Below are 15,542 nucleotides of genomic sequence, written 5' to 3' on the forward strand. Positions count from 1 at the left end.
TCTCTTCTGAATCGCTGGAGTGACTGCGTGGTCTTGAGGTGCCAGAGGTTGTTCCAAGCCTTGGCTGTCAGGGGCAAGAAGAAGCGTCCTCTTCTGTTGGCCAGGCGGATCTGTGCGGTGTCTGTGAGGCAGAGGGAAACTGATCAAAAGTGTCTGGTTCGTTGGTGGAAGGTCTGGAGTTTGTTGATTTATTCTAGTCCTTCGTTGTGAAGGGTCTAGTAGGCGTGCGTCAGCATCTTGAACTGGCATCTCTTCTTAATAAGGAGCCAGTGTGTTTTTTTTAGATGGGGCGTGATGTGGATCCTTCTGGGGAGGTTGAGTAGGAGTCTTGCTGCAGAGTTCTGTACTGTCTGGAGTCTCTTCAGTAGGTATGCTGTGATTCCTATGTAGAGCTTGTTCAGTAGTCCAGTCTGCTGGTGGTGAGGGCCTGCGTGACGGCCCTCTCTGGTATCTTTTGGGAGCCACCTGAACATCTGTTGGAGCATGCAAAGGATGTGGAAGCAGGTGGATGAGACTGCGTCGACTTGTTTCTTCATAGATAGCTTTCTATTTAGGATGATGCTGAGGCTGTGGGCGTGGTCTGTTGGGGCAGTGGGTGCTGAGCTCTGCGGGCCACCATGTGTCAGTCCATGGTGAGGTGTTGTTCCCAAAGGCAAGGACTTCCGTTTCTTCGGTGTTGAGTTGGAGATAGATCTCCTTCATCCAGTCCATTATGTTCATCATGCATCTGTGGAAATGAGCTTTTGTGGTTGAGGGCTCTTTGGACAGCGAAAGGATGAGCTGTACATTGTCAGCGTATGAGATAATGTTAAGTCCGTGTGATCTGATGGTGACGGCCAAGGGGGTCAAATAGGTGTTGAAGAAGGTCAGCTGAGGGACGATCCTTAAAGGACTCCACAGATGATCTTCTAGGGCTCTGAGGAGAACGGTGGGAGACTGATCCTTCAGGTTCTGCCAGTGAGGTTTGTGGGCTTTTCCTTGAATCCTAATGTGGTGGAGTCTGTTGATCAGGATGTGGTGGGAGATGGTGTCAAACGCGGCAGACAGATCCAGGAGGATGAGGGCTACTGTTTCCCCATGGTTCAGGAGGGCTCTGTTGTCATCTGTGACTGTAATCAGGGCTTTCTCAGTGCTGTGGTTAGCTCGAAATCCAGACTGAAAGTAGGCTAGGAGGTTGTGGTCTTCTAGGTGTTGGGTGAGTTGTTGTTTGATTGCTTTCTCAAGTACTTTTGCTGGAGAGGGGAGCAGAGAGATGGGACAGTAGTTCTTTAATTCGGCTGGGTTGGCGGACGTTATGTTTCAGGAAAGGCCTCACTTCAGCGTGTTTCCACACCTCCGGGAAGGAGGCCGTGGTGATGGAAGTATTCAGGACCTATCTAAGCTCGTCACCGATAGTCTTGCTTCAGAGGTTGAAGATGTGGTTGGTGTGTAAAGAGTTCATGATGGAGATTGTGTCTCTCGTGGTGAGGAGTTCCCAGTGGGTGAGAAAATGTTTGGGGTTCGTGTTTGTGCATGTGAACTGGTTGATGCTGTCTGCAATGGAGGGTTGGTATTCTAAGTTTTCGTAGATAGCCAAGATCTTGTTGTGGAACAAGTTTGCGAGGTTGTTGCACAGTTCCTGGAAGGGAGCTATGTCATTCTCTGAGGCTGCAGGATTGGTGAACTCCTTCACGATGGCAAAGAGTTCTTTGCTGTGGTTTATGCTGGCTTTGATGCGGTGTACTAGTGCATTCTTCCCTGAAGGTGGTGCAGTCTTCTGCTTTTTAGCTGATGGGCCACGTCCTGTCAAGTTGTTAGCAGTTGCATTTGAAGGAGTACAGTGCCTCAGTGAACCAACTTGCTCTTTTGCAGTGTTTTTTTTTACCTTGGCTTCTGTGATCCACTGGGAGAAGCTCTTTGCTGCTTGTTCAGGGTTGTGTGTAGAGTCTGGGATGTGGGAGCGGAAAGTGTTGTTTCACTAGTCCTCTGATACCTTTTTCCAGTTAGTTCGCCTGGCTCTGGGAGCCTGGTGCCAGGATGTGCGGAGATGGTGAAGTATATACTGTGGTGGTCAGGCCAGGTTAGTAGTGTGAATATACTGTCGCTAGAGGTGAAGACGGGGGTCGAGCATGTGTCCTGCGATGTGGGCAGGGTCGGTGATGAGCTGCTTGAGGCCAACCTTGTTCAAGCTTTCCAGGAGGTCGGTGGAGTTGGCGTCCCTGATGTCACTGAGGTGAAAGTTGAGGTTCCCTAGGAATATGTAGTGCTCAGGGTCAACTGCTTGCAGGGCAATGAGTTCCAGGATGGTGTTGCAGAAGCTGGGCCGTGGTCCTGGTGGTCTGTAGGCAAGGGTGCCTCTGATGGTGCTTTTTCCATCTGTGTGGAGTTGTAAGTTGGTGTTCGATTACCGGTGTTGGGTCATCAGAGGATGTCGTGCAGTGGGTGGTGTCCATGCAGCGGGTGGTGTCCCTGTAGATCAACGGTACTCAAAGTACGGCCCGCGGGCCGCCAGCGCCCCCACGGACCTAGCTTGGCGGCCCGCGAGACGCACACCAAACGCCACATCATAATGGCAGCCGTATGTAAACATAGAAGAGGGCCGCGGGAGCATGCTCCCTGCTCTGTTTACATACGGCGGCCATTGTTTATGGCGTTGCCCTGACGATCCTGGAAGCCAAAGCCCCATAAAAGTCAGCGCTTGCAGCTAACTTTTATGGGGCTTTGGTCGTCTGCTTCCTGTCACCGGCTCCACGTCTGCTGCCCGCCTGCCTGCCTGCTGTTCCACATTTGTGGCATCTTTACAGTGCTTTGAGTCAGGTAAGGCTCTTTGGTTATTTATTTATTTGTTTTTAATGTAGTGTGTGTTACTGGGGTAGGCGTGAGAGCAGATTGCGCTGTGTGTGTGCGCTGTGTGTGTGTGTGTTACTGGGGTGGGGTGAGAGCAGATGGCGCTGTATGTGTCCGTGCTGTGTGTGTTACTGGGGTAGGGGTGAGAGCAGATGGCGCTGTGTGTGTGCGCGCTGTGTGTGTTACTGGGGTAGGGGTGAGAGCAGATGGCGCTGTGTGTGTGTGTTACTGGGGTGGGGTGAGAGCAGATGGCGCTGTGTGCAGATGGCGCAGTGTGTGTTACTGGGGTAGGGGTGAGAGCAGATGGCGCTGTGTGTGCGCGCGCTGTGTGTGTTACTGGGGTAGGGGTGAGAGCAGATGGCGCGGTGTGTGTGTTACTGGGGTGGGGTGAGAGCAGATGGCGCTGTGTGCAGATGGCGCAGTGTGTGTTACTGGGGTAGGGGTGAGAGCAGATGGCGCTGTGTGTGTTACTGGGGTAGGGGTGAGAGCAGATGGCGCTGTGTGCAGATGGCGCTGTGTGTGTTACTGGGGTAGGGGTGGGAGCAGATGGCGCTGTGTGCAGATGGCGCAGTGTGTGTTACTGGGGTAGGGGTGAGAGCAGATGGCGCAGTGTGTGTTACTGGGGTAGGGGTGAGAGCAGATGGCGCTGTGTGCAGATGGCGCTGTGTGTGTTACTGGGGTAGGGGTGGGAGCAGATGGCGCTGTGTGCAGATGGCGCAGTGTGTGTTACTGGGGTAGGGGTGAGAGCAGATGGCGCTGTGTGCAGATGGCGCTGTGTGTGTTACTGGGGTAGGGGTGGGAGCAGATGGCGCTGTGTACAGATGGCGCAGTGTGTGTTACTGGGGTAGGGGTGAGAGCAGATGGCGCTGTGTGTTACTGGGGTAGGGGTGGGAGCAGATGGCGCTGTGTGCAGATGGCGCAGTGTGTGTTACTGGGGTAGGGGTGAGAGCAGATGGCGCTGTGTGTGTTCCTGGGGTAGGGGTGAGAGCAGATGGCACTGTGTGTGTGCGCGCTGTGTGTGTTACTGGGGTAGGGGTGAGAGCAGATGGCGCTGTATGTGTGCGCTGTGTGTGTTACTGGGGTAGGGGTGAGAGCAGATGGCGCTGTATGTGTGCGCGCTGTGTGTGTTACTGGGGTAGGGGCATTGTTTTGAAAAAGGGGGTGGGGTGGTTGTTCCCCCTCTAAGCCCCGCCCCCCGCTGTCACTTCAGTGCGGCCCTCGGCCGCAAACCATACTGCAATTTTGGCCCCCGAGAAAAAGTTTGTGAGTACCCATGCTGTAGATGATGGCGATTCCACCTACGTGCTTGTTGGTTCGGTCCCGGTGTGTTATCTTGTAACCTCCGCGTATGGCGGTGGCGAAGTCTGCTGCAGAGGTGGGGTTGAGCCAGGTTTCTGAGAGGAAGATGATGTCTGGGGTGAGGGATGAGATCGTGTCTCAGACCACGGTGGCATGTTTAACTAGTGAGCGTGCATGGAGTAGAATACACTGGAGCGGAGTTGCAGAGGTCTCGGTCAATGTGCTGCTTCGGTGCTGAAGGTGAGGTGGCATTGTCGACAGGAGAATGGTCCTCTGGTGTTATTCGGGGATGGACGGCAGCAGTGGTGGTTGGTGCGTCTGGGGTCCAGGGCTCAGAGGTCAGCAACGGTGTATCTTCGTGGGGTTGAAGAGTCAGGGGTCGTGCGGACAGGCTTGCCTGTGGCACGCCTTTGGCGTGCCGGCTGTGCAGCGGGCGCTCTGCTGACTCCATTAAGTGGATCCTGGGAGGAGGAAGGGGCGCTGGGAGGCGGTGGGCGGGGCTAGGTGGGAAAACGGGCAGCAGTTGGGAGTGGAAATGGGGAAAAAAGGAATAACTGAGAAAGAAAGGAGGCAAAAAGAAGGAGAAAGCACTCAGAAAAACAGAGGGAAAGGAGGGAGAAAGCAGTGTGCATGAGGCAGAAAGCAGGAGGAATCACTCAAAAACAGGGGAAAATGAGGAAGCAGGCAGTGAAAACGAGGCATTAAACACTCAGAAAAACGGGGAAAAGAGGAGAACGTAGTAATAACAAAGCATCAAACAGGAGAGAGCAATGCAGCAGCAGGGGAGGGTTGGCCTGGGAAAACTGGTAGACATAACAGATCACAACAATCAACAGAAGCATGGTACACACATGCACACTACAACAATACAGGAAATGTAACTGAATCAATGCCAACCAGTATGTCCAACAATGCCACCCAAGAAAGCACTTCCCTTTAGTACCCTGCAACAGTCCACATGGCTGATAACAAATGGTACCTGAGCATCGCATGTAAACCATCAGGAAAAGAGCATAGCATGTGCACCTAGAACAGCAGACACGCAACTTGAACACTGAAAAATGTTCACACGTACACTAGCTGCAGTAGTTACACGGCATGTATACAACCAGTAGTAACACAACATAAACCTGCATCACCTTCAAAAGCCAACCACATATACATCAGCATGGTAACACCTTTATGGTGCAAACTAACAGCTAGGACTCAGCAGACCTAGTAACAATAGTATGAACCATTTCATACAGAACTAGAACTCTACAAACAAAACACACAATGCTTATTCTCCTTCCACACTAGAACATCCAAAAGTAAACAAACAGCTCAGCTTAATCATCAATAATTCAGAATACCCAGGGTACACTGGAACATATCACGAATACTCACATAGCTACGCAAACTACAAAAACAAGCATAGCCATTAATGTATGCCTTGCGTAAGAAAAGGCATGGCAACTCAAAATGCATACATAATATACCAGTAAAACAACCCAAGAGTAACTTCAAGAACTAAAACAGAACACAAGAGAAAGATTAATGTCCAAAACACATGATATAACAAAGGAGACCAGGAATCACAATGGTAACCAAAGAACTCCTCCACCAAGCTTGATTTTTAAAGTAATGAGGAACAGTTTATTGTGCGGCCTGTAATCTGCCAATGCACGAAGAGATGTTTTCCCATTTACCTTATAACTAAGTTTCCAAACGCAAGCATTATCTTGTTCCTTTTATATAATCATGGGTCCCTGATAGAAGAACCACTTGAAGAACTAAAGTTTTGAAAACTACCATTCCACAAAATGACTAGCATATTATAACAAACCAATCTTTCATGTAATGTCCAAATTTTCAGTTTGTCTCAATCTACGCATAGTCTCATTATAACAACGCAAATAGTGCAAACATAGCTCATGTTCCCTTCGCACACTGGCGATTTACACGAGACAAACTTTGGACATGAGGCTTGGAACCTGTATATGGATTTTTATTCTTTAAAAACTGAAAGTTGGGGCACTGTCACAGAACCTATGTTTTTTTCTGCAAGTCCCCAAATAAAGCAGGAATTCTGGCTACCGGGTGTAACTTACTGTGAAAGCCACTTGGACTGTAGTAACAGATAAGGCATAAAGTGGCGAGAACTGTGGCATGTAGGCCTGAAGACCAGGGTGCTGGAACACAACAATGTCTGCATGTGAAGACGGCGGCGTCTATACTTTGAGGGATCCTAGAGGACAGTCTACACAAGGAGGGACAGAAGGTGACCGCCCAACATCAAGGAAGTTTCTGAAATAGAAACACTAGGCAGGATTGATCTTGGCCAACTAGAGCATGTGGAGCAGAAGGTTCCACAAGGAAACCCTATATAGATTGAGGAGTAAACTCCAAGGGGCAGGGGGGCTTGGAGCTAGTCTTCTTACAAAGTTGCTTGCTGATCCTCTTTCACCTGCAATAAGCTCAGACTATTGCTCTCTTTACGGGCTTTTTGTTTGTTTTTGGAGTGCGGCAGTGTAGTGTGTGGAAAGGACCAGATGCAAGAAGTCAGATGCAGGGTATTATAAAACACAGAAAGAAGCAGGAACAGTAAAAATAAATTATAATACACAAACACCTTTTTGTAAGCATTTGTGTCTACCCAGAGGTTCCCAGTGCACACTTTCCAGCACCCCAAAGCTCTGCTACAGCATACACAAAAATGGGGTGCAAGCAGCAGTCTATCCAAAGTCCGACAAGGGATTAAGACGAGGGCACTCAAAGGGACAAGAAAACAGGGGTAAGACCTCAGCAGCCCCTAATACACAGTCAGAATGCGGCACACACCGTTGGATATAGAAGTGTGAGAGCCCAGTCACAGCATTACTATCTCAGCGGCCACTGCTATTAAGACACAGACGTAAGAGTGCTGCACGCACTGTAGTAAGTCAGCACACACTGATGGATCTAGAAGTGTGAGAGCCCAGTCATAGCATTACTATCTGAGCAGCCACTGCTATTAAGACACAGACGTAAGAGTGCTGCACGCACTGTAGTAAGTCAGCACACACTGATGGATCTAGAAGTGTGAGAGCCCAGTCATAGCATTACTATCTGAGCAGCTACTGCTATTAAGACACAGACGTAAGAGTGCTGTAGTAAGTCAGCACACACTGATGGATCTAGAAGTGTGAGAGCCCAGTCATAGCATTACTATCTGAGCAGCCACTGCTATTAAGACACAGACGTAAGAGTGCTGCACGCACTGTAGTAAGTCAGCACACACTGATGGATCTAGAAGTGTGAGAGCCCAGTCATAGCATTACTATCTCAGCAGCTACTGCTATTAAGGCACAGGAGTAAGAGTGCTGCACGCACTGTAGTAAGTCAGCACACACTGATGGATCTAGAAGTGTGAGAGCCCAGTCATAGCATTACTATCTCAGCAGCCACTGCTATTAAGACACAGACGTAAGAGTGCTGCACGCACTGTAGTAAGTCAGCACACACTGACGGAAAGAGGAGAAGCATGCGAGCCCAGTCATAGCATTACTATCTCAGCAGCCACTGCTATTAAGGCACAGGAGTAAGAGTGCTGCACGCACTGTAGTAAGTCAGCACACACTGATGGATCTAGAAGTGTGAGAGCCCAGTCATAGCATTACTATCTGAGCAGCTACTGCTATTAAGGCACAGGAGTAAGAGTGCTGCACGCACTGTAGTAAGTCAGCACACACTGATGGATCTAGAAGTGTGAGAGCCCAGTCACAGCATTACTATCTCAGCAGCCACTGCTATTAAGACACAGGAGTAAGAGTGCTGTAGTAAGTCAGCACACACTGTAGAAGTGGGATAGCGTCGAGTCGTAGTCTTACTATCTCAGCAGTCACTCAGGGACAGGCAGACCCAGGGCTAGGATGTTAGCATGAGCAGACTGACAGTCACACCGCAGCAGTAGCTCAGCACTCCGTGACCTCGCAGCCAGGAGTAGCATGCTACCATTCAGCAGCCACAAAGGCGCCACTTCGAGGTCCAGCTTAATTCCCCACAGCGCCTAAAGGAATGGCCTCCACCGTCCACTGGTGCCATGGCCGCACCCAGTGACCCCTCCCCGACGCTGAGCAGGCCCTGCTGTACCCTCATCGTGGAGGCTAGGAGGGCTGGGCCGACTGGACATTCAGACAACAGTCTGAGCAGACGGCTGCTATGGAAAGACACCGCCTCTGCTGCTCACATAATGCACTCAGTGCACTGAGGGGCTTCTCTGTCCTGCCTGGCCGGGGCTGCAGAGACGCTGTCCGTGGGAGGAGCGCCTCTGAGACCCCTGTCTGTGAGAGGAACGCCCCTGAGACCCCCGTCCCTGGGAGGAGCGCCCCAGAGCCCCCCCGTCCCTGGGAGGAGCGCCCCAGAGCCCCCCCGTCCCTGGGAGGAGCGCCCCAGAGCCCCCCCGTCCCTGGGAGGAGCGCCCCAGAGCCCCCCCGTCCGTGGGAGGAGCGCCCCAGAGCCCCCCCGTCCGTGGGAGGAGCGCCCCAGAGCCCCCCCGTCCGTGGGAGGAACGCCCCAGAGCCCCCCGTCCGTGGGAGGAGCGCCCCAGAGCCCCCCGTCCGTGGGAGGAGCGCCCCAGAGCCCCCCGTCCGTGGGAGGAGCGCCCCAGAGCCCCCCGTCCGTGGGAGGAACGCCCCAGAGCCCCCCGTCCGTGGGAGGAGCGCCCCAGAGCCCCCCGTCCGTGGGAGGAGCGCCCCAGAGCCCCCCGTCCGTGGGAGGAGCGCCCCAGAGCCCCCCGTCCGTGGGAGGAGCGCCCCAGAGCCCCCCGTCCGTGGGAGGAGCGCCTCTGAGACCCCTGTCTGTGGGAGGAGCGCCCCTGAGCCCCCTGTCCCTGGGAGGAGCGCCCCTGAGCCCCCTGTCCGTGGGAGGAACGCCCCTGAGCCCCCTGTCCCTGGGAGGAGAGCCCCTGAGCCCCCTGTCCCTGGGAGGAGAGCCCCTGAGCCCCCTGTCCCTGGGAGGAGCGCCCCTGAGCCCCCTGTCCGTGGGAGGAACGCCTCTGAGCCCCCCGTCCCTGGGAGGAGCGCCTCTGAGCCCCCCGTCCCTGGGAGGAGCGCCCCTGAGCCCCCCGTCCCTGGGAGGAGCGCCTCTGAGCCCCCTGTCCCTGGGAGGAACACCTCTGAGCCCCCCGACACCCCTGGGAGGAACACCTCTGAGCCTCCCGTCCCTGGGAGGAACGCCTCTGAGCCCCCCGTCCCTGGGAGGAGCGCCCCTGAGCCCCCTGTCCCTGGGAGGAGCGCCTCTGAGCCCCCCGTCCCTGGGAGGAGCGCCCCTGAGCCCCCCGTCCCTGGGAGGAGCGCCCCTGAGCCCTTGCCCAGTCTCACGTGTGTACATACCACACAGAACAAACCCCGGTCCATCCTGCACACCTGAAGTGCCCTCCCTCGCCTCACGGTGGCGCCAGAGACTGATAAAGCGCTCCGCGGCTCTGCAGCCAGTGCTTCAAGAGACAGCACTCCCTCCAGGGCTTCAGTCTGTGCTGCACAAGTTACCCCAACATTAGCACACAATCAGGGAGGCGCCTCGGCTGGTTAATACTTATCGGTACGTCGGAGCGATATCTGCACCGAAAGTAGCCTTATCTTCCCCTTGCAAAAGCAGTAAATATCCTCTAGGTGCATTTACCTACTTCCCCTTTATTCTGTATTTTCTCCACTAAGTCGCGACTATCAGAGGTCAAAGGTGCAATGTGTTTTTATCTCTCATCAGCAAACAAGAGTTTCATTGAGGCTGCATCAGCATTTGATTGGCAGATTCTGTTTCAGTTCCTCTGTGCAGCCACAGGCCCTCGTTTTCCAGATTCCATGATAAAGACCTAAAAAAATTCAAGACCTCACCAGAGTTTCATTGTTTCCTAGAAAGTTCAGCAGGCTTCAGTAAGAACAGTTTAAGTTTTCAGAGTCTCTGCGAGGGAGCACTCCCCTGGCTGAAGATCCGCCGGCCCACCTGCTCCCACGGGGCAGATGTCACAGAAAAGTGCCTGTTGCAGCCTCCATTGTTGAACATTGTGCACAGACCAAAGGGAAGGACTGTGGACCCAGAGGCAGTCCTGGCAAAAACGCTCAAACCAGCCCCGCTCCCCCATCTCCTCGCGCAATCTCCAGCCAGCCATCCAGCCATCCAGCCATCCAGCCATCCAGCCATCCAGCCATCCAGCCATCCAGCCATCCAGCCATCCAGCCAGCCATCCAGCCAGCCATCCAGCCAGCCAGCCATCCAGCCATCCATCCAGCCATCCATCCAGCCATCCAGCCATCCAGCCATCCAGCCATCCAGCCATCCAGCCATCACCTTCTCTCCTCACTCTCTCGCTTCTCCCTACCGCCCTTTCTAGCAGCAGATAAGTTCAAGGAGCTGGGAGAAGTCACCAAGGCACCAGGAGCAGACATACCCTGAAAACCAAGCTCCAGGGGCTGCGCCCCCCCAGGAAATGGAATGAAAGACATGTCCAACCCCGACTGAGCACCGTGTGGCGAAAAAATAAAAACAAAATGGGCAGAAAGGTGGTGTGATTCTACCCCGGACCCCAGGACTTTGTGGAGGGGGTGGGTTTAAGTGAATATACGTCTTTCTTTTCCCCATCCAGGATGCTGCAGTGCATGTGAGGGCCAGGCAGCTAACAACTCCGCTGAAGTTTGTGCTTTCAGCGGTAAGGAGGGCTAAAGGGCTCATTTACCAGGCCAGGGAGCAGATCACTGGTCCTAGGGTAAGAGCGAGGAGGGCGCAGAGAGGCACCACTGGGAAAAGCTAGAGGCTTCCATAAAGCTCCTTCGCCCTGGTTGTCCAGGGGGACAAGGTTTGATATACCCCCCCCCCCCCCGACTCCGTTTTTCAATCTGCTTCCTTTTGCCTGAATATCCTGAAATTTTAGTACAAATTCCACACCCTGAACCCAGACTGGACTCTGCAATCCAACCCCCAATCTTCCAAAGTTACTACAGTAGAATCTTTAACGAAAACGTTAAGAGAAAAACAATGTTTTTTTCAGCAGTCGAAGTGGATAAAAATCCGAAGGGCGTGCACAAAGAAATCCTAACTAGCCAGGGCAAATCGGGTCCGACTTTGTTGACCCGGAGGTTACTGGCAGCTTACTCTGGAGCAGGCAAAATGCCCAGATCATCTGGTACGAGGTTGGCCTCCATGGACCTCGCTATCTCACTAGAACCTCCAACTTCTCCGCGTTTAAGTCAATGACTTTTTATCCAGTCCAATACACCGAACATGCAGTGAGAAAGAGCAAATAAAAGGATGTGTGCGACATTAATCAGGAAATACAGAGGATAACTAAAAACCAACAAAAAGGGATAGTGTGGTGTCTAACGATGCGCTACCTTAGAAAAGCAATACAATCTTCAGCACCCATCTCTGAAATTAAAGAGTTCCAGCTAATCCCAAGTGCAAAGTCGTTGTGTTGGCCCTTTTTTCGACTTTTCTTCATCTGAGCCGGTGTCTGAAACCATGCTAAGCTAAGACAGGTGATCTTCTGCAGCCTGTACGGAAGCCCCAGAGGACCACCAGCAATGCTCCATTTTTCCTGCTGTATGTTGCTCCAGTAAGCTATACCTGTCCTTCGCCTAGGCCAAACTTACAACTAGCCCGAGTAGACATCCAGGTGTTCCAAGTTAGCCAACTCCATGATGAGTGATTTGGAGAATCATGTAAAGGTTAGCTAGAACCATGAACTGGTTGGATCTTCAGGCTGGTTTTCTGAAGAGTCTACTCATAGTCGTGTTTCGAGTCTGTTTCTTACTTATCTATTGTAATGTGAAATTGAATATTCAAGCACAGGAGGTGCAACCACGAGGGAATCATTCCGGAGTAACGACAGACTGTGCAAAACAGACCTGCCATCGAATTAGGCTCTAGGAATTGAGATTAAGTGGGAAGAATTCAGGTACTGTGGAAAAAGGAGGCCGTGTATTGATCCTCAATAAAGGGCAGCATATCTGAAACACCAGCATATTGATCCGTCGGCTTAGTGAAGGGTTTTTTCCCCCATAAAAATGTTGTCTATATGATCAAGAAACAACCAATACAGGCTAAGTAAAGACCGCACCAGGGGATAATCAGTCCATGCGTCCTAATGGTCAAAGGACATTATTCACAGTTTTGCTGTGTTTATAAACTGAGCCACTGGTAACAAGCACAGCTCACGTGATGTACAGTACCTGACGCAAGGCTATAAGAGTTTTTGTTCTTCAAGACAAACTGACATAGGTGTAAATCTTTCTTGTGATGTTGCGTAGATATTTATGTAAAGAAGACCACTTCATGGCCTTGACCAAAGGACAGAAGCTAGTAATGCTAGGTAGACCTTTGGTGAAAAACAAATCTGAGGGATGCTGGCGACTGCACATTATTCTGCTCAAACTGGTAATTTCCAAGTAACCCAAATGCATTTATATTCAATCTTTTTTGTTTAAATCATCTAGACGGAATTTCACGTACATTATATTTTGCCTATTTTAAAATCAGACTTCAGTAAGTACAGCAAATTCAAAGATGTAAACTAGATCTATGTAGCACATGGCAACATTACTTACACCTATACCAGGGAAGTGGAGGGGGCGGAGAAACACACATCTACTAGGGGTTGAGGACAAAGAAACACACGGCAAGACAGAGCGGCACAGAGACCGGGGAGGCGCAGGAGGAGGAGAGAAGCACATGAGGGAGACAGCCTGAACAGACATGCATTTTCATAGCATAGAATGCTTAACGAAAAAGAAAAAATTAGCACAAAAAAAACGAGCAGTATATGGACATAGTAATACGTCCATGCTCCAGGGAAGGGACAAACTCAATACGGGGAAGTATCCACCACAAAAGCCATCAAATAAGAAGCAAGCAAATTAGAGTGACAATGAGGCCAACCAATGGTAAACAATGGGTGGGATCAAAACATATGTTGTGCATGGGATTTCACAATTTGATTAGACATCCCCTCAAACAACAAATACAGTCCTTTCTTAAATGCCATGACTGGCACTGGCTGCATCATTCTCATTACTGATTCTGCAAATCTACATCTCGCACCAATATTGGACTAGTCCACCTCCTCACCATCGTCATCATCATCGGTCTACATATGCCTGTCCAATGCCCACCAGATATGTTTACACCTAAAGGGTCACACTAGACCAAATAAAAATCCTCCTGCAGCCTTCCAATTCCACCGATCAAAGACAAAATTCACTAAAGGCAACTTCCGTGTCAACTTCTACCCAGCACTTGCGATAACTACCCAACCAACCTCTTCATTCCTGGAAGGACTCCGCTTTGCTATCTCAAGACCCTAAACAAAACCGAAAGGTCATGCGCAGCAGGTGGTTGGCCTCTCCACCAGGGGCTGGATGTATGCTCAATTTAGAAGAGGATTGCCTACCAAAGATTAAAGTAATGCAGTATTTAGGTATGGTAATAAGATTTTAGCTTATATTGGAAAGAAAAAATGTAACTGAAAAAAAAGAACAGAAGGTTAAAGTGAGATAACAGCTAGGTGTTGAAATGAGATAAGAATTCAATTTAAAAAAAAAACGAAAATCCCTTGAAATTTGCCCGCTATAGTTTAGTGAATTAATTATAACTTGCGCCCTATCATACAATGCTTAGGACCTCACATATTACATCACTAATGACATGTTAAATAGACCATTGATTATAAAACCAATAACATCATCCGGTCATTGTCACAGCATCCTATAAGATTTGTGGACTTGACTTAATTCAATATGCCAGACCTGTGGCAATTTTCAATCAAGTCATAATAGACATTACCTTTTGCCACATACTGTACACATTGTATATTTGTGAAGTCACTAACATTTGGAGAAGTGAGTAAACATGTATTGTTTCCAGTTATTAAAAAACATATTTAAATCAAAGCCAATATAAAATATTAACTTAACTGAGGTAAAAAAGCCATAGAAATCACAGCTGCCAAGACCATATGACAAGAACTCCTATTAACGACATTTACTACAACCATCATGAGTAATACAGTTAAGGCACAGTATGATATTTAACAACTTGGCCACTACCTGTCAAGAAAATATTTTTAAAATGTTCAAAAGTACATACTTAATGACATACGAGTAAAGTGCATTGACGAGTAAAGTCCATTGTGTTTTGAACATATTTGATCACAATATAGGCAAAAAACATTTGGAGAATAGTGAGTTATTCTAATAACTCAGCCATTGCACATCAACAATTGGGAGCATCTAGATAGAATACTTTATGCTTTAACTATTTGGAAACTTCTTAACATTACAGTATTGACTAAGCAACAGCAATCTTATATATTGAGCTTAAGTCCACTGCAATTCAACATTTTTATTTTTTTAAAAATTAGCGATGTATAGCAAGAGTTAAAATTCACTTATAACTAAAATCGTAAACAGCGAACAAGCCTTAAAATAGGTTAGTAAAGAGCTCTATGCAGCAAGCAGCAGGGACTATCCTCGATGTAGGATTGGAGCAACATGCCGAAAAGAAGTGAGTAAAGTGCACTATGGAATAAGCAGCATTGATCATTCTTGACCTAGTGTTAGAAAAGTAACGCAGAGTTTTCCTACTTCATCTAGAAACAGAGCTAATATTCTTCATCTTATAGGCTCCTTCGAGAAACTTTAAAAACCTGGTGAGAGTTGAGGATTAATGTCACTCAAGCATGTTATCGCTATTTTGCATTGCTTTAAACCTAGGCGACAAGATACTGGTTTTAGCCAGTAACACCTTAAGCCCTTTAGGTCAGTGCAAACAAACACAACATGCAATAATGATTCTTGTTTATAGTCAAACAGTCTACACTTGTGAGAGACAGATCCTTTCAGGCGCTCATATTTGTAAGCTTTTAAAGGGATTAGTACACATCTCAGTCTCATAAGTTCTTTTTTATGAGCTAGGCTCAAGGGGCTGGATAGATAAGGGGCTTTCCCAGGTCTTGATAAGAAGTTACACACAGATCTGCATGTGCCTTCAATGCCAACTCCTGCCGATCTTTCTCACCCAATTTTAGTGTTTGCGTTTTGGCAAGGGTCTTGCCACACAATCTCGACAGCAATTTTAGTAAATAACACTTTGGGAAGCCCAATAATTCTACTGAGTGCTTCATGTAGGCCTCCCATTAGAGCTTTTTGTCATGAATGCTTGAGGGAAGGTTATACTCTTTATACTGGTATTCACCTGCCTAACAAACGAAATCTCTCTATAGACTTTCATAAGGTCACCTCCTTTATTAACTGTGAACACCACTCAAAAAAGGTGTGTTGACTGGTATGTATTTACCAGTCATAAGACACCGTATGCCAGGCCCTGTGTACAGCCTCCAATAGTTTGGGGAAATACTTTACATTCTTGACATGACCAAACAATGCACACAACCTTATAGCCAAGCTCAC

General features: G+C 49.4%; 1 protein-coding gene across 2 annotated transcripts in view; it reads right to left on the reverse strand.

Moving 5' to 3' along the window:
• LOC138295349 (uridine-cytidine kinase-like 1) overlaps window positions 1–15,542 on the reverse strand; it is a 224,947-nt gene that overhangs the window by 132,913 nt on the left and 76,492 nt on the right. The gene's annotated exons all lie outside the window — the stretch shown is intronic.

Source organism: Pleurodeles waltl, chromosome 5, assembly GCF_031143425.1.
Source record: "Pleurodeles waltl isolate 20211129_DDA chromosome 5, aPleWal1.hap1.20221129, whole genome shotgun sequence".
Taxonomy (NCBI): domain Eukaryota; kingdom Metazoa; phylum Chordata; class Amphibia; order Caudata; family Salamandridae; genus Pleurodeles; species Pleurodeles waltl.